Genomic DNA, 23,418 nt, shown 5'->3' with positions numbered 1-23,418 from the left:
GTGGGGTGTGGGGGCAGTGCAGGCAATTCTCCTGAGTGCTGCAGAAAGCAGGGGCAGGGCCATCTCTGTTTAGCCCTGCAATGGCTTCAGGTGGCATCCCAGGCCAGGGCCATCTGCATGGCTTTTGGCACTAACATGACCCATAGGTATTGACACAGACCCCTGCCACTGTAGGGTCATGTTCCTAGACATGGCCCTCAGTCTTTCCAGAGCAGTAAGGGGCTGGACTTCACTTTGGCCTCAGGTTGCAGCACAGGCTACTCCTATCGGGCTGCTCTTCACTACCAGTCCCGCCTCTCTTCACAGTGCACAAACCATTCTGCTTCTCTTTCTCTCCCATCTCTCCACGTACTTCCTCATCAGAGCGGGGTCCACATGGGCATCCACAATGACATCTCCTTTTGAAAGGTAGGATGGTTAAATGTTTGTGAAATTCAAAGATTCCAAAGGAAGTAAATCCCTGGCCACAGTTAAAGACAGCTTCCTCTTCCACCTCTCCAGCATCTACTTGCTTGCTTCCAGCCACGCCCAGCCAAACCAGGGAAAGGGGAAGCTAGAGGTATTATCTCAGCACTTCCAGCTGCCTAACACAAGCTTTTTAAAAGAGCTCACATGAAAACAGAATGATACTGCTTACTAACATGGAAAGTTCCATGGTCTTGACTAAAAAGAACAAATGCACTTAACATCCGCTAAAGCTGCCTTTGTAGGCGTTAGGAGCTGTATTCATTTTTTTCATTTAGTTCTTAATGATTTTTAAAGGTCAGAGGTGAGGCCAGGGGGACAAAGTAGCAGACGAGGAGAGTCCTGAGGATGTGGTCAGATAACGCTCGATGAGTCATGGGTTAGCTTTCCTCCCAGCCACGAAGTCCGATTCTGAAAAACAACCCCGGGTCAGGAAATTGTCTGGGGGCAGACACGGAGCTGCCTCTGACTCGCTGTAGCTTCTGCCTGGTACACAGGATGTTATTAACGATGAGTCTCCCTAATATTATCAACTATTTATTTAATTAATTGATGTATGTTTGTGGGAGTACATACACGTGAGCATTATCTGTCTACCTCAAATGCTCTCCTCTCTTGAGGCTCAGCCTCAGTAAACCTGGAGCATGGCCCCCTCCCCCAGTTGCTCTAAGTTACTTGCCCAGTTGAACCCAGGGCTTTCTCCCTCTGCCTTTCCAGGGATAGGATTCCAGATGTATGCATCTGTGCCTGGACTTTTTTTTTTTTTTAATAAACACAGGTGCTGCGGACGGAACCCAGGGTTTTGCAGCAAATGTTTTACAGCCAATGTAAAGCTAGGTTCAAACTGAGGCTCTCTCTTCTAATGGTCACATGCTTCTTGAAGTAAATATCACAGCTCCCATATCCATTCATTTGATTGTAGTAAAACATAAGTAACAGCAAGCTTACATGTTTAGCCATTTTCAAATGAACTGTTGTGACATCATATGACCATGATCATTGTCGATTTTCAGGGCTGGTACAGAATCCTGAGGGATAGATACTCTACCCATGTTGTAAGTCCTCCCATTTCCCTGTCCCTCAGCTCTAGCTGCTTCCTCTCTGTGTTAATTTCTCTTCTCGGGCAGTCATATAAACCTGGCTGACCAGTATCCGTGCTTGGTGTCTGGTTTACTTCACTGACTCTAATGTCAGCAGAGTCATCGGTATTGTGGCACATGACATCATTTTATTAGCTTTTCCTGTTAAGTATCATCTGTGTATGTACATACCACATTTTGTCTATAAATTCATCTGACAATGGATATTCGGATATTCGGATTGTTTTCACCTCTTAGCTGTACAGGACTTAAGAGTGAGGGGACCTTTTTTAGCTCAAGGATCTAAGATGCCAGACATTTGTGGTCATCCAAGATTGACCTGGGTCAATGGTTCTTAGTTTGTTGTCTCGCCATAAAATATTAAAGATGTGACTTCTTGTTGGAATAAGCAAAATTGAAGTATATTTTGTTAAAAACAATTATTACAACAAATCAGTCCAGGGAGGTGTCTCAGCAGCTAAGAGCTAAGAGCTAAGAGGATGTTGCCTGAGTTTGGCTTCTTTGACCTACATTGTAGAAGGGTAACAATCAACTCCAACAAATAGTCCTCTGATCTCTTTGTGTGTGAGCACGCGCGCGCACGCGCGCGCACACACACACACACACACACACACACACCACATACTCTTGATGAAAGATTTGAAAAAGGATTATTACTGAAAAGGGAGAAGTTGAGGAAACGTGAGAAATGAAGTAAAATGGAGACTCCTGAGAGTTGGGAGTGATTTCAAAGAGGGAAAAGCCATTATGTTTCCTTAGCCTGAAGGTTTTATAGAGCAATGGAAGAAACTAGTCAAAGCCTGAGGTAATCTGTATTGTGATTGGCCAGTTCTCTGGACTATCATGGGTTGAACCACGGGAGGCCCCACATAGTCTATGTGTGTCCCTCTAGCCCAACACATATAAAATTACAAGCTGCCCCTTCAGCTAGAGAGATGAAGCCTCATTTTGATCACCTTTGATCCCAGTTTTGACCTTGACTGTGTGCTGACTCTGAGTCCTTTAGGCAGAATCACTACCCTCTGACCTTGCAGGGGTCTCAAGTGCTGTTAATTATCCTACCCTCTCTTCATTGTCACATTTATATGAACAGCTTTATACTTTACCTCAGCAAGAAGTTAACTGTCTCTGATGCCAAGATTGCTCAATCTTTCTTGGTTATCTCGGGTTTAGCTTTGTCATAGGTAATACATAGATGATAGATAGATAGATAGATAGATAGATAGATAGATAGATAGATAGATAGATAGATAGAATGATGCCTTTTTCATACATGTTCATCCAGGGCATTGGGATACCAGCAAACCTGCCATTACTGGCCCAAAGCGCTGTAATGAAGTGGAAACTTAAGGGTTCTTAGGAAAGTCAGTTGTGTTAGATGGTGTGTTACTGGAATAAACACATGAAGAAACGTTTCACTGAAGCAGACACAGGTGAAAGGCTAAGAGAGTGTCATGATAAACAGTTTCATGGAAACAAGCACAGGTGAAAGGATGTTCTACTAAAGCAAGCAAGTAAAAGGACATTCACTAATAGTATGCATGTATTGGTTTGCCTTGCATTGCATGGTTGAGCTCCATTTGTTGGACTTTACAGAAAAAAATGCACCAAAAATGTTCCTGGTGATATGCTATAGCTTCTTGCAGCTTCCTCAGACTTGGGCTGATTGACAAGAGTGATGTCAGCTGAGAGAAGACTGATAGAGGTCATGAGATGATTGAAGGGGACATAAATAGGACTCAACTAAAAGTGAAGAAGGCTGAGCTTGGCTTGCTGTTAGAGCTAGCTATACAACGCTTGTTGATCTCACGTTGTCCTGATCTTTGTTTTGCTGAGAGAGGTGCAGTCTAGAACGCCTCTTGGAGTCCCTTCTGGTCTCTCCTGCTGACTTGTGCCAAGGCTGAGTCCTGGCTGTCTCTACTAGGTCGTGCCACCGCTGCTGATTTGTGTTTGCTACCCAGACTCTACTGAACTGGACTGCTGGTATAGCCACAAAGTGTTTGTGAGTGGATCAAGCTGCCACTACTGACCTGTAAACTGAACTGCCGATTTCCAGTCAACACAGACGGGAGTTGCTCCAAAGAACCTTTCTAAACAGGTTCACTGCCCCCATATCCATTCTTTTCCACTACTTCTGGTGGGTGATGGGTTAGAAGGGAGGTTACAGTGTTCAAGAACCATTGTAAAAAAATAGGATTTTGGGAAGGGGGAGGGTATAGAGGACTTTCAGAATAGCATTTGAAATGAAAATGAAGAAAATATCTAATAAAAATAGGATTTTAAAAAAATTAGTTACACTGCCTCTTTTCTTGGTTATCTCCTATACAGTTTAGCTTGGTTAACCCATACACAGCTCCAAGCCCTCTTATTCATCTCCTTTAGTGTCTCAGCAAGATTTGAACTTTTCAAGTTCAGCACCTTGCATACACTCAGCCTTTCTGTAATTACTGATCCTCATGAGTCTGTGAAATAGACATTATAATCCCCCTTTAAAGGTATGGAGGCAAGAGATAGCCCTCGGTAGATATCTGCTGAGACACTGGGACTTTTAATCTTCTTTTCAACTTCAGCCTCTTCTTTCACTGGAATGTGTATGATCACCTTGTAGTTTTCATGATGGGTCCAATCAGAGAGCTATCTTTTGCCTCCATACCTTTAAAGGGGGGATTATAATGTTTATTTCACAGAGTTATGACGACAGGGTAATTACAGAAAGGCTGAATATATGCAAAGGGCTCAACTATAAAAGTTCAAATATTGCTCTGAAGGCTTAAGGAAGGGAATGTGATTTTGAAGGCAAGATAATTCTCTTCCTCTTCCCTGTTTTTTTTTTTTTCTCTGATTTCTTTGTTATGATCTCTGCAATGCATACCCTAGCCCTGACAATGATGTATGGAAGGGATTTTTTTCTGTAGATCAGTAGGAGAGTTTGGGGATCTGGGTAGAGGAGAGAAACAGATATCCAGTTTCCATATGTTGCTGGGTCAAAGAATCTTTGTTAGCCAAAAGATCTACTTTTTCCAAAACAGCAATAGAGCTTAGAGCAAAGATAGAGATCTTTGAAACTTGATTCTCCTGGTTGCAAAAGCCTCAAGTGTTCAGATCTGGGCCACTGGGACTGGAAAATGAAGATTCTTATCTCCTTTCGATCCCTTTCTTCTTTCCAGAGCAGATGCTTCCTTCCAAATTCAGTAGGGCAGAGCGAAAGGCTGTATTTCCCCCCATAACTTAAAAGAAGTATCTCAAAGGCTCTTGAGGACAAAGAATCTATTTAATCTTTAACTCTTCCTGCAGAAGCCAAGTAGCACAGGGCGTCTAGAAACATCTTCTGAGCCCTTCTCTTTGGGAAGAGAATGCAGAGTCAGCTGGAGGAAACTGCCTAGCCAGGGTTGTAAAAAAAAAAAAAAAAAAAAGAGGTTAGTGTGGAGTAGGGACTGAACACTTTGCCTCTAGCTGGGAGCCTTTTGTTGCTTTTAAAGCCAGCTGATGTCCAGCTGACTTTCCAAACTGAGTTGTAAGGAAAACCACTGAGATACCCTTATTAAAAGGATTTCCAGAAGTTTCCATTGGGAGCCCCACTCATTACAAAGTTCTAAACGGGGTACAACCAAGAAAAGGGGAAGGGAATAAAATCAGACTACCTGGGGACCTCGGAGAGAAGAAGAAAGAAAATTGAAAATAGTCTGAGGGGTTACTTAGGGTAAGGCTTTAACTGGTACATGCATCCTCTGTCACCTAAAAGGTACAGCTGCATCCTAGTGCTTAGAAAATGTCAGTGTTACTCTGTGTAGAGGCAGATTGAGGGACACGATGCTTCCAATAGCAAATGATATGATTCATCGAAGCACTGATGACGGGAGCTGACTGTAGGTGATCCAGATGGACTCTGATGCAATCCCAGTGGTTAGAGCAGAGAGGCAGGAGAGGCTAAGGAGAGAACAGGAGGGGCCTGGGGGAAGGGGCAGCAAGCTCAGAGAGGTTACAAGTAAATTGAGGTGGCCCCCAAATGAGAAACCCCTAAAGCTATCAACACTCGGAAGAAACTAGAGCCTTTGGAGAGATTGTGACTCTATCAGCTCCGTCTGCATGGATGTCAGGATTGACAGCTGGGTAAAATTAGAGCCTCGCTCAACTCCTTCCTCTTTTCTCTTGCAGAAAGGACCCTAGAAACTGATGTTATCCATGCAGCTGTTGCCAGATGCAGAAGTTACTTTCTAAGGAATCTGGCATTGAGCATTTAGTAAGAATTTTTGTAACAGTCCTATTCAGTAAGATGGTTTTGCAGAGGTTCTCAACCCATGGTTGAGACCCCTTTGGGGATTGGATACCCTTGCACGGGGATTGTCTAAGACCATCAGAAAATAAAGATATTTACATTTTGATCCATTACAGTAGCAAAATTACAGCTATGAAGTAGCACTGAAAATAATTTTGTGGTTGGACAGGCATCCCCCAACGTGAGGGACTGTATTAAAGGGTTGTAGCATTCAGAAGGTTGAAAGCCACTGGTTTAGGGGGTAGGGAGATAGCTTAGACATTAATAGAGCTTGTATTGCTCTTTCAGAGGACCTGACTTTGGAACTTAGCACTCATGTTACATGGCTAACAACAACCTGTAACTGCAGCTCCAGGAAATCTGATGCCTTCTGAATTCCTTCATTCTTGCACACATATGTGTGAACTCGACCCGCACGTAGAAACTTCACACACACACACACACACACACACACACACACACACACACAGACACACACACGATTAGTAGAGATCCTCAGAAGAAAGGGAGAAGAGACAGGGAGGTTAATGTTAATGAAGCTTCCTTTTCAGGAACTGAAGTCTCTGAAACTGAATCCAAAGAAATGTTTCATCTTTTCAATCCTGACCCCCCCCCCGCCCCCAAGTAACGGTTACAGTGATGGACAACTGACTAGCAAGAATTGAATCTCAAAGTTTCACAATCTACTCTGTGGTAACTGAGTTTCTATACTATATAATTACCAACTGCTGTCTCTCTGCTGTGAAAAGGTACCGTAATTCACGTGATCCATCTATACGTGTGACTATAAGGTAACTTCTAGTCATTCATTACTGGAACAAACCCTGCAATAGATTGCTTGGAGGAATATCTCGTGAATGCTCTTTGGAATAAGTTGCTAAATGAAGACATGATCAGTCAAAAGCTGTGACCTTTGGAAAGTGTTTTGATACTGAGTTCTAATCACTCTTTGAAAAGATACCACAGATACCCCTGTGGCTGTTGTGGTCATTGCCAAAAATCACATAGTAGGGACACCGAAGTAAGACTCTCAGGGGATTTATAGTACTTGGTGGTGTGTGTTGTTTAGGTCCCCATGTTGTGAGATGGTTTTTCATTCTTTTTTTTTTTCAACAGTGTCATGATATGTCTTTAAGGATTTTTGCATGCCGCTGTTCCCATCTAATTCAGTAATTCCTACGCTCATCTCTCTTTTGATTTTCAACAGTGTGGAGAATGATCTATGGTAGCTGGGCTCTCAGTCTGAAATGAGGGCGCTCACTTGGTATGTGGCAAACAAAAGTAAAAGAGTTTGTGGCAAGTGGCAGACAGAGAGGAGCAGTAGGTGGATATCAAAACTGTCACCAAGTCAGGCCCTTAAGATAGCAGTAGTGACACCCAGAGTAGCCCCATTGAGAGAGTAAACAACAGGTTAACACTCTTAGACTGGGGACTTGACAAATGCCAGCAGGAAGTGACAGGGCAATCCCCATTGATGAGACCACCTGGGGTTTCGAGTGGAGAGAGCCTGGGGCGGAGCAGAGTGTTCCCCTGGGTGAGGCTTTCAAGTGAGGAATGAATCCTAGCAGATTATATCACGGGATAAACCATAGCAAAGGTTGTTGGAAATGGTTCCCCGTCTACTTGTTCTCAAGGGCACCATGTTATTACTACTCTTGGATTGTTTTAATCTTTTCCTTTCTCCCTGCTACAGAGTTGGGGCTTGGCCTGATCCAGGATGGGGGTGGAAGTGGGGAGTGGGGCCTGAGGTGGTAGAACACTTGGCATAAACATATCCAGGTTTGAAGTAGGGGAAGGGGGCAATCCCATTTCTAGAGCTGGCTTCTCAGGGAGCTCCAAACTGCATGTGACAGTCACCAATGGAATATATGTTATACCGCTAACAGTCACATCAGTTCACCCTCAGCCTTTCCTGGAACAACTTGACACCCATCATCTGCTACCTTTCGAATGTCAGATTCCTCACCAAGTCTTTATGACAGCCACTGAATTCGGGAGCTCTCTCTCCTCTTACGCAGTTTCCTCCATCGGCACTGTCTTACTTTATTCCCTGTCACATTCATACTTGGTCCCAGGATGAAGGCTGCTGTGTGTTTTTTATTTCATCCTACATAAGGAGCCAGTCATTCTTCACCATGTGTTGGCTTCTCACTGAGTAAGGCTGATTGAGAACTGATAAATTTTAAGCATCACTTCATCTTCAATAACATAGTCAGGCTTTGTACATGGGTCACTCTACTGCCACAACCGCAATCTTTGAGTCTTCTAAGGCCACAATTGTAGTTGAGAATCTGATGAAGTCTTTTGGCCCTAATACCTCCCCAAAGATGGATTTAGAGACATAGATATCTAGTAACAATGCGGTTAATGACCAATGTTGGAAACTCAAGTTTAAAAATTTAACTGTTCGTGTCTTGGCTTCTTTCTGTATTGGTTGTAGATAGGAGGGTCGGTCTATCTATCTATCTATCTATCTATCTATCTATCTATCTATCTATCTATCTCATCTATCAATCAATGTAATCTCTAATCTCTAATCTCCAGTCTATATATGTATGTATGTATGTATGTATGTATGTATGCATGTATATATGTATGTATATATGTATGTGTGTTTGTATGTATGTATGTTTGTATGTAAGTATGCATCTATCTATCTATCTATCTATCTATCATCTATCTATCTATCATCTATCTCATCTATCAATCAATGTAATCTCTACTCTCCAATGTATGTATGTATGTATGTATGTTTGTTTGTTTGTATGTATGTATGTTTGTATGTATGTATGCATCTATCTATCTATCTATCTATCTATCTATCTATCTATCTACCTATCTATATCATCTATCAATGTAATGGCTAATCTTTAATCTATGTATATATGTGTGCATGTATGTATGTATGCATGCTTCTATCTCTATCTATCTATTATCTATCTATCTATCTATCTATCTATCTATCTATCTATCTATCTACCTATCATCTATCTGTAGTAAATTATGTTCAACCAGGAGGTGAAGAGACTAACAACAGGTTCTGTGGGTTCACGCTGGAACTTCAGAATGATCGTCAATACCCTCTAGCTGCCTCTGCTATTAAGTCTCTATTCATAGCAACACCTTGAAAAGATGATTGAGAAGCTTTCAAAACTATACTGGAAACAGGCCCCGACCTTTAGTCCTTTAGGGACCATTAAATGTTATGTGCTTCTTGCTGAAGCTGCCCTAGAAACTTGTGATTTGAGATTTCTTCTGCGCATGGCTGAGCAGTCGTGATACGCCTGTCATTTCTCAAAACGAGGACACGGATGTTTAAGATATTAATTCCTGGCGTAGAAGCACATTTGGAGAGGATAAATTAGGCCATTTTCAAATAAGACCACATTGTTAGAGAACACATACATCATTTCTAAATGGTGAAGAGCAGGTTTTACATACGTTTCTATTTAAAACATTCCAACTTTCAACAAAATTGCCAGCTCTTAACATTTATATATGGCAATTTTCCTGATGGGGAATGGATTTGTGCCTGTCATTACCCCTAGGAATGGTGCTTCTTTTTTGAGACTATTGGAATTAAGAGCTAGGATTTGCCTTCAATTTAAACAACCACATGTGCGTATATACTTTTTGCTTTTATTTGTTATTTATTTTTTAATTGAATTTATTTATAGATCCTCTAGTATGTACACTGATCCATGTACCTATTTTAATTTATTTTATTCATCAATAATTTAATAAGCCCATATAATAAAATATAGTCATGCCCACCCCCTCCAATTACCCCATATGTCCCCCAATTTTACCTTCTTTACTCCTCCTCTTCTCCTACCTCCTCCCTCTCCCTCTTCTCCTCCTTCTCCACAATCCACTAAATCTAATTAGTGCTGCCCATATGTGCATGGGCACAGGACCATCCACTGGGTGCTCCCTGACTGGGGATTTTTCATTTTTTCCTCTGTATCTGCTACTTTATATTTAAGGAAAATTAATGTAACACATGGCATTTACTGTGAAGACTCTAACTCTGTATTTGCATTTGAATTATTCTCCTTCTTTAAGGCCAATATATGAAGCAATTTGGTAGGAAACCTAAGAATGCTGATTGAATCTTTTTTACCTAACATTATATGCCTTAATGTCCCTAATGCATCCTCCACATGCGCAAATGGATAGGCTCACAGCCATAATGCCCAGCGAGAAGAATTTAATTCATAATTTTGTTGTTGTTTCTGGTAATGCTGGCATAACAGGCATCCACTTGCGTGGCATGAAGAGCTGACTCAAGCTACCAATGACCAGTTTAAAGTGGTCTCTGTACCTCTCAGCCATCTCTGGGTCACTCAGGTTTGAGTCGTCTCTCTGTAGCAGCCACTGGACCCAATTTCATGAAGGATAGTTTCGAGCTTACTTTGATCCAACTTATTCTGCTGAAAAAATGAAGAAGCAGCCTCATTTGGGATATGCCTGACGCTCGTGGCTTAAATTGGCCTGCCGTGAACCTGAAGTTAAGGAACAGTGACTTGGCTTAATTAAGTGTCTCTGCCTCAGAGAACCTAACCTTAGTTTCAGGTCAAGGTTGGTACCTCCTGGTGGAAATTCTCATTTGGATCATTTCTGTAAAGGTTTAGATTCTGCTTGCAAACCTCTTCACTGGGGATCAAGTTTGCAAGAGTAGAGAGCAGCATCTCTTTTTTGGAGCTCTTCAGCAAGCAGACAATCTGTTTCTAGCTTTCCTTTTAGTGAGAAATAGGTTAATTTCGTGATCAAAAGGGACTGTCAATGCTAACTCAACTGTGCCAAGAACAAGACATTCATTTTCCACTCTTTCCCTCCCTCCCTCCCTCCCTCCCTCCCTCCCTCCCTCCCTCCCTCCCTCCCTCCTTCCTTCCCTCCCTTTCTCTTTTCTCTTCCCTCTCTTTCTTCTCTCTCTCCCTTCCTTCCTCCTCTCTGCCCTCCATTGTCCCCCTTTCCTTCTCATATTCTTTTCCATTCATTCTGAAAACATCTTCATCTAAAATACATAATTATCACACAAAGTCATAAAGGCCATACAGTTTTGGCTTTTGTTGTTGTTTTCGTTGTTTTATCTTGTTCTGGAAAAGTTTGACTCATAGCAACATACATCAGGTCGGTGGAGGTCAAGGACTGGTGGTGGGGAGGCTGAAGGCTCAACTGCCATGGGTACTCTAAGACCTCTCTTCCTTGCTTGTGGAGGACTGTGTTCTCAGTGCATCTGTGTGTAGCTTTCCTTCTGTGTGTAAAGCTGTTGGTGTCTTTGCCTCTTTTGTAGCGGGCATGAGGTCCACATGCTTATAGAATTGATAATTAGAGAAACCAGAAATGATAAACGCACATTTTTTTTTTCTCTTCAGTGAAAGGGGTGTATCTGTTTTCCACACAGAAGGCTGGGGATGGATGTGTTAATAAACTGGTCATCTTTGCTATTCTGTAAATGTAGGCCTCACCGGAATTCTCTTGTCCTCCTGATCATTGTCTCTCAGTCAGTAGAAAGAGGGCCCACATGCTTTGCAAAAGAGTTTGCTCTTATGTTTCTGACAAACCCATCCTCCCTAGACTCTTCCCCTGAGCATTGTTTCTCAGACAATAGAACCCATTCTTGTGGAAGAGGCCGTGGGGCTTTGTGATTTGCAAAGACACGATGTACTCTGCAAAGGAGCTTTGATGTAGTCAGGCCTTAAGCTTTGTTGGAATAGTTGTCGTGAGGACACTTTCCTCCAAATTTTACTATGTTCAAAAAAATGAACTGCTTGGGGTCAGACGTCCGAAGTTCGAACCAGCCTGGCTAAGTATGAGGACCTGTGCTCCCTTCTTGCCTCTCTTTGGATTATTTCCCTGCCAACCTTAGTGTTTGCAGGGACACCCATTCTCTTTCTCTGAAGTCATCAGAGTACTGGGTCAGGACTCCTTCCCTTATGACTCTGTTAAACTTAATTACCTCCCGAAAGGTCCTGTCTCTAAATACAGTCATATACTACATAATGGTGGTGTGGACAACAATGAGACCCATAGTTAGGGCGGTCCCATAAAATGATGCCACCCAGTCTCATTGTGGCATCTCAGTTCATGTAAATAGTGTCCACACAATGATAAGAGTCTCTGATGCAATATCTTTCAGGACATATCAGTACTGTGGGTGATGACATAGCTGCTTTATCATCATTGGGATTTACATCTTCCACACAGACATTTGGAGTCCATACAATTTAGACTATAACAACCGTATAATTGCCTGGCATGGTGGCTCATGCCTTTAATCCCAGCACTCGGGAGGCAGAGGCAGGTGGATTTCTGAGTTCGAGGCCAGCCTGGTCTACAAAGTGAGTTCCAGGACAGCCAGGGCTATACAGAGAAACCCTGTCTCGAAAAACCAAAAAATAAAAAATAAAAATAAATAAATAAACAACCATATAATTAAAATCTGTAGAGTTATATGCCAGAAAAGAATGTATCTTCTTTATGTGTATGATACCTTAATAGGCAAAGCAATCATTAGTGATCATGGAAAAATGGCTATGCACTTTAAAATAGAAAGCACATTTTTGTAACGATCCAAATGAATACAATTTGTTTGTTTTTATGACAGCAATTTTTAAAAAATAAATGAAAAACAATTTTAAAAAAGGAAGAAAGAAAGAAGAATCACAAGCCACTTCCATCGGATGCTGAATGAATTATATACTCTTTCCAAGTAGTACTGCCTTTGACTCTGTAATGAGATTAGTAAACAGAGCAATTTGGGGCAGAGCGTTCTTGTGGAAGGAATCTGCAATGTAGGTTACATTAGAAATCCATTGGGATGGGCTGGTCTGGAGAAGCAGATGGGAAAGTTGGTTGCTATGGGTAATAGCCAAGTTCATATTTTTTTCCTAGGTACCTTGTTGGGGACAATGTTGAAGTCAAGGTTGACATAATTTGGGATGGATTTTAGGGCAAATAGCCAAATGTAGTGAATGTAAGGGGTTGGCTTAAATCTTGGATGTAGATGAATCAAATTAAAGAGGCTCTCTGGATCTTCATTCTCTCACCTGGAAAGGGGGCACACAAAAGCTGGCATGCAGTAATATAGCGGCAATAAAGGCGGATATTAATATTATAGTTAAGACTTGACTCAAAGAGCAAAAAACCACAGACACAAACTGTTGTTAGGAAGTATTTTTTTAAAAAAAATATTTTTATCATCTTATTGTGTGAGGGTGTTTTGCCTGCATGTATATCTATACACTAGATGCATGTAGTTCCTGTGGAGGCCAGGAGAGGGTGTTGGATACCCTGTAACTGGAGTTACAGAAGGTTGTGAGTTGCCGTGGAGGTGCTTGGGAATCGAGTTCATCTCCTCAACACTGAGCCACCACTCTAACCTCCACAGGGTAGGACATCCTCAATACTTGGTATCAAGCATGGGTTGTATAGCAGGTTACAAAGACAGTGAGAGACAGTCTCTCAGAGCAGATGTGGTCTAACACCCTGGAGAGCTCTTGAAGGCCATTGGCTTTGTCTGGAGAAAGCTGGAAGACTTTTCTCCACTAAGACCCTAGACCTGTGGACATCTCTGTTGGAAATGTCTCTCTCTTACTGTGATTAATTTGGTTTCTAAGGAGCTGGGGATGTCATTATTCATCCAAGAACATTTGGAGCCTGAGTCAGAAGGAAAAGTTATTTCTTTTATTCTAATTGGACTTTTCACAAGATCCCCCCAAGCTGAGTAGCAGTAGTTCAGTTATAGAGATGAATAAAAATAACAAGGAACCGTTAATATGTCCACAGCTTGGTATGGTTTCTAGCGTGTTGTGTTGGAAAATTGGATGTCTACATTATTGATCTGTTTTGTTTATTGTTTTATTTTCCTGAATAGGTGACTTAAGATAAACAGTTGCTCTTCTTTGGTTTTAATTTTTTGATTATATGAAAGAATTTTGAGTTAAAGAACTCGATGGTGATGGTGGTGGTAGTGGTAGTGTCTGTGTGTGTGTGTGTGTGTGTGTGTGTGTGTGTGTGTGTGTATGTGTGTGTCCATCTGCATGCCACAGTATACATGAAGAAGTTACAGAATAATTTTCAAGACTCAGCTCTGAGGGTCAGCTCAGGTCATCAGTCTTGCGTTGCAAATGCTTTTACCCACTGAGTCATCTCACCAGCCTGCTTTAAAGGACCTTTAAGGACCAGCCATCTAGAATACTGTACATTTTGAAAATGGAAATGCCATTAATCAATTTGTCTCTATAAGATTTAGCATCATATTTACTTCCTATTAAGGCCTGTGTTGTGTGCTGAAAAGTTATCCGATGAGTCAGATATGGACGGACCTATGGATGGACCTGAACTTTTCTCTCATCCAGGATCAATTCCTGCTCATTGATGTTCATCTATGATGTAGCAGACATTTTAAATTTATACATGTCAGAATTAGGCTAAGACATGACACAAAAGCAGGCCTTATGGTCAATACCTCTAATTTCAGTACTTGGGAATTGGAAGTAGGATGAAAGTTGTGAGTTCTAGGATAGCCTGGGCTACATAGTAAGCTTAGCTTTGTCTCAAAACAGAAACAAAACAAAGCAAAACAAGAAAACAAAACAAGATGAAACTAATCATTAAAGCTAAGCAAGAAGCTTAGCTGCGACTAACAGGTAAATACACATATATTTAAGTGCAAATCAAGTTCTCAACTCAGTTCTAAAAGGCACAGGGCAAGGAACACAGTGGGAACTCTGAGTATCTGGTCCACTGTGTTCAGTGTCCAATCTGGACATTGCACAGTGTGATCATTATCATCTCTTGTCAGCTGCACTAATTTGGAATCACCTAGGAAACACACTCCGGGATGTGTCTATGCAGATGTTTCCAGGGAACCTTCACCGAGGTAAGGACTCACCCTGGCTCTAGCACCATCTCCTGGGCTAGGATCCTGGGCTAAATAAAAAGAAAGAAGACTTAGGATCTGGAGTTGGTGTGAATGGGAGGTGATATTTGTCTTTAGGTATCTGAACAAATGTTATTGGGAAGAATTACTAGAATTAGTTAGATTCAAAGGACAGAATCCAGTCAAAAAGAGATCTCCAAAGAATGAGATAAAATAGCTTCAATGTATGACAATTTTTTTTGATAATTTGCATTGTTTAAAAATGGAACTCAAGCCTCCAAATAGGCAGTAATGTTCACACCATAGTGAGTGTTCACATGGCTGATTTCCATGCCTTGGGGATGGCCCAGAGGGGACCCTTGCACTAGTCACTGGCCAAATAAATTTGGGTTCTTAGGGATTCTTGGACTGTACCTGAGAATCATCTAGGGCAGCATTTTTCAACCTATGGGTTGTGACCCATTTGGCAAATTGCTATCTCCAAAAATACTTACATTAAGATTCATAGTGGTATTAAAATTACAGTAGCAAAAAGTATATAATAATTTTATGGTTGGAGGTCACCACAACATGAGGAACTGTATTAAAGGATTGCAGTGTTAGGAAGGTTGAGAACCACTGAGCTCAGAAATTGCTCCTGGGCAAGCACCTCAGCTTGTTATGATAACACCAATGTCTGGGTAGGCTGTTTAGCTGTAGTGGGACTGAAAGGGGCTCCTTTCACCTGTGTTAGGCAAAGACTGAACTCTAGTGTGAAAAGATTCAGGCAGAGACATGAAAATAAGTGAACCAGGCTGAGAATGAGCCTCAGTTCATGAAGCTCACTCAGCAAGCAGAAGTTCTGAATTTGATACCCAGCACTACATAACCTGGGTGTGGTACGTGTCTTTGATTCAGCATGCAGAGGATGGAGGCTAGAGGAGTCACAGTTCAAAGTCAAGGTTACCCTCAGCTACACGGCTGGTCTGAGAGCCAAGCATGTTACATGAAGAATGTTCCCAGAAGAGAAGAGAAAATAAAGAAGAAAATACGAGTGACTGGCACATTTTGGGATTAACTAGTTAGAACAGAGCTATTGAGTTAAGGAACACAATGAGAAGGCAAAGCCAGTGTGTGGGGAGCTTCAGGGGCTGCTGAGAGAAGGTTGAGGTCACCCAGTCAGGCTTCCTGGATGAATACAGCACTTACAAAAAATCTCTTTGTGGAAGGATGAGTAAAAGCAATTGCAGACACAATACTTCTTCCTTCTCTACTGTTATTTGATGTAAAAAGTCCCTCATAGGCTCATGTGTTGAGTTCTTGGTCCTCAGATGATGGTATTGTTTGGGATGGTTGTCTAACTTAGGTAACATGTCTTAGCTGGAGAAAGTAGGTGACTGCTGTATGTGGGAATGGAGGTGAGGTTTATAGCTGGGGCCCACTTTCTGTTCCATTTCTGATTCCTGATTCTCCAGGATGTGAGCAACCCTTGCCTTCCTGGCTACCACGGACTGTATTCCTTTAAACTGTGAGACAAAAAAAAAAAGGTTTCTGTCCTTAGCCTGTTTAAGGCAGGTATTTTACACAGTGTAGGGCAAATGAGTGATGCTCTGAGTGTTCTGGAGGTCTTTACCATGCCAGCATTACACTTAATTATAGAATGTGTGGCAAACAGCCAATAACTGTAATGTTCCCTTCTATTTTCAGTGTACAGGAAGGTAGGGCATCCTGTGACATCATTCTTTTAGCCCCAGTTGACACAGGAAGCACTTAGAGGTCCCTTCAACACAATGAATCTCAGGTCTAGTAGCCAATTGTCAAAGTTTTCTCTTAAATGACTTTTTTATTTTTCTTTTTTGCCTATGGCCAACCCAGCTTCTGGCAAGTCAGCGCTTTTGGTTTTTTTGTCTCAAGGTAATCCTTAAGTTAATTAGCTGCAATTATTAGCCCTGCTGCAGTAGAATGTGCAGTAACAGGGAAAGGAAATGAAGGCACCAGGGAGAAGCAGTTGGGTGTTAAGCTAATGGCTAATGGTCACACTGGTCAATTAAAGGCCCCCCAAAACCCAGAGCAATACTGACCAAGGAACACAGAGAACAAAGGACAATTTGAAGTGAAAAATGTGTACTTACACAGTGTTCTCTCTGGTATCCTCCCACATTCTGAGGCAAGGATGTGTCCCCGAAGAGGGATTCCTGGGGGAATAGATCACAGCAGGAAAAAAGAACAATGAGGCTTGTTAGAAGCTGTAGTCAGAAGGCTTCTTCTCTTATGAGATGTGCGCTTTGGGGCCAGTCAGTTCCATTATTATAGAACTGAAGATAGAGACACCAACTTCACGGGTATAGGAGTCTTCTATGTGAATCACTTGTGGTCCCATTCTCTGAATTAGATGCATGAGGCCAAGTTCCTGGCTACCCTCCTGGTGACCTGATTCGCCTGTCAGGCCAAAGGACAGCTTGATCTCCTAACACTGCCTTCATGAAGATGCCAATGTTATTTCTCCTATTCTAATATCACTGTCAGTCAAATCTGTCTAAATTTACCCACTTTTACAAGATGCTATTATGACTATAAATGTTTAGAAGCTGTTTTATTTTCCTATAGCTACCACAATAAAGTACCAAAAATTGGGTGGCCAGAAACAAAAATCTACTATCTTAAACTTCTAGAGACCAGAGTCTGCACCCGAAGTGTTGGTAGGGTCATGCTCTGTGACCTCAGTAGGAGAGACCCTTCTTCACCTCTTTTAGTTTCTGGTGCTAGCACTCTATGAATGGTGTCCCCTGGTTTGTAGACATAGTATCAGCCCAGGATCATGAGTGGTTGCTTCCTGTATGTCTTCAGGTTGTCTTTACCCCAAGTGTTGAATCTTGCTCACTTTCCACATTGTACTTATCATGTTAGATTGGGACTCACTCTCAGGGGTGCATCTTATCTTATGGGGTAGGACTCTTATTTCCAAACTACCGTTCTGTGGGGTATGTGAAGGATTAGAATTTTAACATATGTTTTTGAATGAGCTTGAGATGATATCCTGTGGATGGTTCAACCATGTTCATCACTTTAATCCATGAATTAAGGTGAATATCACGAACACTGGGACAAGGTTGCGTACCCTCTGACATAAAGCAGCTCCCAGCAAATGATTCCAACGAATCACTCTTATCCGCAAAGTTGTTAAATCCAATCGGGGATTTTAATTGACTTCAGTGCATAAGAACTATGGAAGATAGAAGAAGTAAAATCTTGAATCAAACAATGAGACAGGTTGGCAGACCACAAATGTACAGAGTGATGAAGAGCAAAATCATAGTCATAGTTGCACGAGAACAAATATCATAAACAGACTGCCTCACACGGTGTTTGTGATAAGAATGTGGAACATGGTAGTCCATGCCTGTAACCTTGGCACTTGAGTGGCATCGGCAGGAAGATTATGAGACTGAAGCCAGCTTGTTGTACATATTGAAATCCTGCCCCCAAATCCCTAGCTAGCTAACTAACTAACTAACTAACTAACTAACTAAAAAGCCAAAGCAAAATAACAAACATAAACATGAAATATTGTGGCTCAATCTAACAGACAATAAACCCAACCCATGCCATAAATCAAGAGCATATGAAAAAGGAAAGAGAAACTATTCCATATTAAAAAGAAACCCGGGTGGTTGTGAGATGGCTCAGTGGATAAAGTGTTTGTCATACAAACATAAGGACTAGAATTTAGATCTCCAAACTTCACATAAAAACTAGGTGGGCAGGGGCTGGAGAGAGGTGGCTCATTGGTAAAGGGGTCCTGAGTTCAATTCCCAGCAACCACATTGTGGCTCACAACCATCTGTAATGGCATCTGATGCCTTCTTCCGGTGTGTCTGAAGACAGTGGCACTGTACTCACATACATAAAATAAATTAATAAATCTTTTTTTAAAAAAAGCAGAGTGTCCATGTTGTCTCCCCTGTATTCTCAGCATTCAGGAAGGCTGAGGCAAAGTCTACTCTAGGCAGGCTGCCTACTCAGACTAGCTGAATTGGAAAGCTCTAGGTTCAGCAAGAGACCTTAACTTGGGGAAAACAAGTGGAGAGTGATTGATGAAGACATTTTGATGTCAGCCTCTAGATTTTACACACACACACACACACACACACGCGCGCGCGCGCACACACACACACACACACGGGGGGGGGGAGAGAGAGAGAGAGAGAGAGTTAGTTTGGGCCCATTAAGCTTGTAGATTACATTCTATCATGGAGGAAAGTCAGGGTAGGAGCTCAACAGGATCTTGAATGCAAGCCTGTTTGCTATTCCCCATGAAATTATCTCTGACTAAGGAACTCTAGCAGTCAAGGACAAACAGAAGAAACTGCGAAGAAATGGTGCTTTTTGGTCCACACAGGCTTGCCCTGCCTTCATATATATCCCAGGATCATCTGAACAGGGAATGGTGCTTCCCACAGAGAGCCGGTCCCTCCTACATCAATTAACAAGCAAGGAAACGGCCTCCTCATAGACATGACTACAGCCCAATCTGGACAAGCTAATTCCTCAAGGCTCTCCTCTTAGAAAATCCTAGGTTGTGTCTAGCTGACAATTAAACCTTACTGGGACACAGCCATCGTGGGAACTGAGGACTGATTCCATGTTTCAGCTCACTGGGGACTTTTCCTCTTGGGTGGTATCACTATGTGGAACCTAGACAAACATCACAGAAAGGAGAAAGACACTTGTAAAATATTCTCAGTTCTCTCTTCCATGAAAAAAGTATGAGGCATGGGAATGTGACTTCTCTTAGCCAACTCCCTAGATGGAGGAGTGCCTTTTCTCTTCCCCAGACAATGACTGGAAGGAGCCTAAAGGTTTAGAGTCGTCTAGATTCAAAACCAGTTTCCAGCGATGCTGCTTGCTGCCTGAGTTAAGCTGCTAGACAGTTGTGCCATCCCTACAAGACGTGAGTGAGCATCTCTGCTTGACTCTGTCTATGCTTGTCTGCTCATCAGCCTTGAGCTGCTCTGGGGTTTGCTGGTTACAATGACAAGCCCCATGTCAGACTCCCAAGTCAGTCCAGGACATTTGTATTGTGTCTGCTGAGTTTGCACTAGAGTTTGATAAACATGCCTGCTCCATCTTTGGAAGCTAAAAGTTCCTGTACCTTCTCCAGCTCCAGCGGAGGCACCCTGAGCCCAGTTCATTGCTATAGAGGCTGTATTATGAAACACACTCCCAGTGCCCTTTGCCTCTCTTTCAAATAATTTCATAAGCAATAAAGCTCTGAGGCAGAAAAAAGTATGAAACTGTCTCTCAGCATAACTGAGAAAAAAATTGTAATTTCCACAAGTTCAATATTGGGTCTGAAGTTTTAATTCCTACTTTAGACACATGGGATATGTGGATGTATACTGTGGTTGGGACTATATTGCACATGCTTTTCAGAAATCCTTTAAAATAATGTTATTAGCATATTTCAGTGTTAATAAACTCAATGCCACAATAAATATATATTATTCTAATTTAAAGGTTCACCCCAATATATCAAACCATTCTCATTTTGAACACAACTTATTATCAGTGCTTTCTATTTAGACTCTTAGGTACTTCTAATATATTTATCTTTTTTCCTTTTGTAAAAGTTTCCTCTCTTTTTCTTCTTCTTCTTCTTCTTCTTCTTCTTCTTCTTCTTCTTCTTCTTCTTCTTCTTCTTCTTCTTCTTCTTCTTCTTCTTCTTCTTCTTCTTCTTCTTCTTCTTCTCCTCCTCCTCCTCCTCCTCCTTCTCCTCCTCCTCCTTCTCCTTCTTTTTCTCCTCTTCTTTCTTCTCCTTTTGTTATTCTTCTTGATCTTTTTGTTTCTTGTTCATAGTCTTGTTCTCCTTCCTCTTTTCTTCTTTCTCCTCTACCTCTTTCTCCTTCTCCTTTTCCATCATCTTCCTTCTCTAGCTCTTTTACTTCTATCCTTACCCCCTTCTCTCCTCTTTTTTTTTGAGTTTCTGTCTTTTGAGACAGGGTCTCATATAGCCCAGGTTTATCTTAGACTCACTATAAAGACTTGCTATGTTCTGCTCTTCCTGCCTCCATCTCCTGAGTGCTAGAATTATAGTCATGAACTTCCATACTGGCTTATGTAGGATAAGAGAATTGGACACAGGACTTTCTGTGTGCTAGGCAAGACCTTACCAACTGAGCCAACTGAGTCATAGCACCAGCTAATGCCTACAAAGAATTTCTAAAACTGGAATTTGTGGGACAAATGTATTCAAATTTGAGAGCACACACACACACACACACACACACACACACACCACCTATGTATATGCATAGTTAAATGTATACACAACCTGCCATACAAATACATTGTATGAATGTATGTCATCACCAACAGTACAGAAGTGTGCCCTTTTCTACTGTAATTATAGCTGCCACCGTCTTCATCCTCATCATAGCTAATATATGATATGTACTATATGATATAGTATTCCCTAGCAACTGTCTAAACACTGATATAGCAAATTAATGAATTGTCACAATAGCAGAGTGGCAGATACCATGAGCGTTCAAAATTGCAATGGAAAGTCACACCTAAAAGCCAAGTGTGAATAAACACAAAAATGAAAAAAAAAAAATCTTCAAATCCTGTTTTAAAAAGCAACCACTATTATCTAAACAGTCCCATATACCCTAAAGAAATAGAAGCAGTCATTAATAGTCTCCCAGCCAAAAAAAAAGCCCAGGACCAGATGGGTTAAGTGCAGAGTTCTATCAGACCTTCAAAGACAATCTAATTCCAGTTCTGTACAAACTATTCCACAAAATAGAAGTAGAAGGTACTTTACCCAACTCATTCTATGAAGCCACAATTACTCTGATACCTAAACCACAGAAAGATCCAACAAAGATAGAGAACTTCAGACCAATTTCCCTTATGAATATCGATGCAAAAATACTTAATAAAATTCTCGCTAACCGAATCCAAGAACACATTAAAGCAATCATCCATCCTGACCACGTAGGTTTTATTCCAGGGATGCAGGGATGGTTTAATATATGGAAATCCATCAACGTAATCCATTATATAAACAAACTCAAAGAAAAAAACCACATGATCATCTCGTTAGATGTGGAAAAAGCATTCGACAAGACCCAACACCCATTCATGATAAAAGTCTTGGAAAGATCAGGAATTCAAGGCCCATACCTAAACATGATAAAAGCAATCTACAGCAAACCAGTAGCCAACATCAAGGTAAATGGTGAGAAGCTGGAAGCAATCCCACTAAAATCAGGGACTAGACAAGGCTGCCCACTTTCTCCCTACCTCTTCAACATAGTACTTGAAGTCCTAGCCAGAGCAATTCGACAACAAAAGGAGATCAAGGGGATACAAATTGGAAAAGAGGAAGTCAAAATATCACTTTTTGCAGATGATATGATAGTATTATAAGTGACCCTAAAATTCCACCAGAGAACTCCTAAACCTGATAAACAGCTTTGGTGAAGAAGCTGGATATAAAATTAATTCAAACAAGTCAATGGCCTTTCTCTACACAAAGAATAAACAGGCTGAGAAAGAAATTAGGGAAACAACACCTTTCTCAATAGTCACAAATAATATAAAATATCTTGGCGTGATTCTAACTAAGGAAGTGAAAGATCTGTATGATAAGAACTTCAAGTCTCTGAAGAAAGAAATTAAAGAAGATCTCAGAAGATGGAAAGATCTCCCATGCTCATGGATTGGCAGGATCAACATTGTAAAAATGGCTATCTTGCCAAAAGCAATCTACAGATTCAATGCAATCTCCATCAAAATTCCAACTCAATTATTCAACGAATTAGAAAGAGCAATCTGCAAATTCATCTGGAATAACAAAAAACCTAGGATAGCAAAAACTCTTCTCAAGGATAAAAGAACCTCTGGTGGAATCACCATGTCTGACCTAAAGCTTTACTACAGAGCAATTGTGATAAAAACTGCATGGCACTGGTATAGTGACAGACAAGTAGACCAATGGGATAGAATTGAAGACCCAGAAATGAACCCACACACCTATGGTCACTTGATCTTCGACAAGGGAGCTAAAACCATCCAGTGGAACAAAGACAGCATTTTCAACAAATGGTGCTGGCACAACTGGCGGTTATCATGTAGAAGAATGCGAATCGATCCATTCCTATCTCCTTGTACTAAGGTCAAATCTAAGTGGATCAAGGAACTTCACATAAAACCAGAGACACTGAAACTTATAGAGGAGAAAGTGGGGAAAAGCCTCGAAGATATGGGCACAGGGGAAAAATTTCTGAATAGAACAGCAATGGCTTGTGCTGTAAGATCGAGAATTGACAAATGGGACTTCATGAAACTGCAAAGCTTCTGCAAGGCAAAAGACACCGTCAATAAGACAAAAAGGCCACCAACAGATTGGGAAAGGATCTTTACCTATCCTAAATTAGATAGGGGACTAATATCCAATATATATAAAGAACTCAAGAAGGTGGACTCCAGAAATCAAATAACCCCATTAAAAAATGGGGCTCAGAGCTAAACAAAGAATTCTCACCTGAGGAATAACAAATGGCCGAGAAACACCTGAAAAAATGTTCAACATCCTTAATTATCAGGGAAATGCAAATCAAAACAACCCTGAGATTCCACCTTACATCAGTCAGAATGGCTAAGATCAAAAATTCAGGTGACAGCAGATGCTGGTGAGGATGTGG

General features: G+C 41.4%; 1 long non-coding RNA gene across 1 annotated transcript in view; it reads left to right on the top strand.

Annotated features, from left to right (window-relative positions):
* The first annotated feature begins 317 nt into the window (after nucleotides 1-317).
* Gm42089 overlaps nucleotides 318-23,418 on the top strand; it is a 30,502-nt gene continuing 7,401 nt past the window's right edge. Inside the window, exon 1 of the long non-coding RNA XR_880133.1 lies at nucleotides 318-408. This is a non-coding gene — a long non-coding RNA (predicted gene, 42089). The remainder of the gene's footprint in view (nucleotides 409-23,418) is intronic.

Source organism: Mus musculus, chromosome 11 (assembly GCF_000001635.26).
Source record: "Mus musculus strain C57BL/6J chromosome 11, GRCm38.p6 C57BL/6J".
Taxonomy (NCBI): Eukaryota; Metazoa; Chordata; class Mammalia; order Rodentia; family Muridae; genus Mus; species Mus musculus.
Note: the sequence above shows the minus strand (reverse complement) of the source record. Positions and strands in the feature narration are given on the sequence as shown.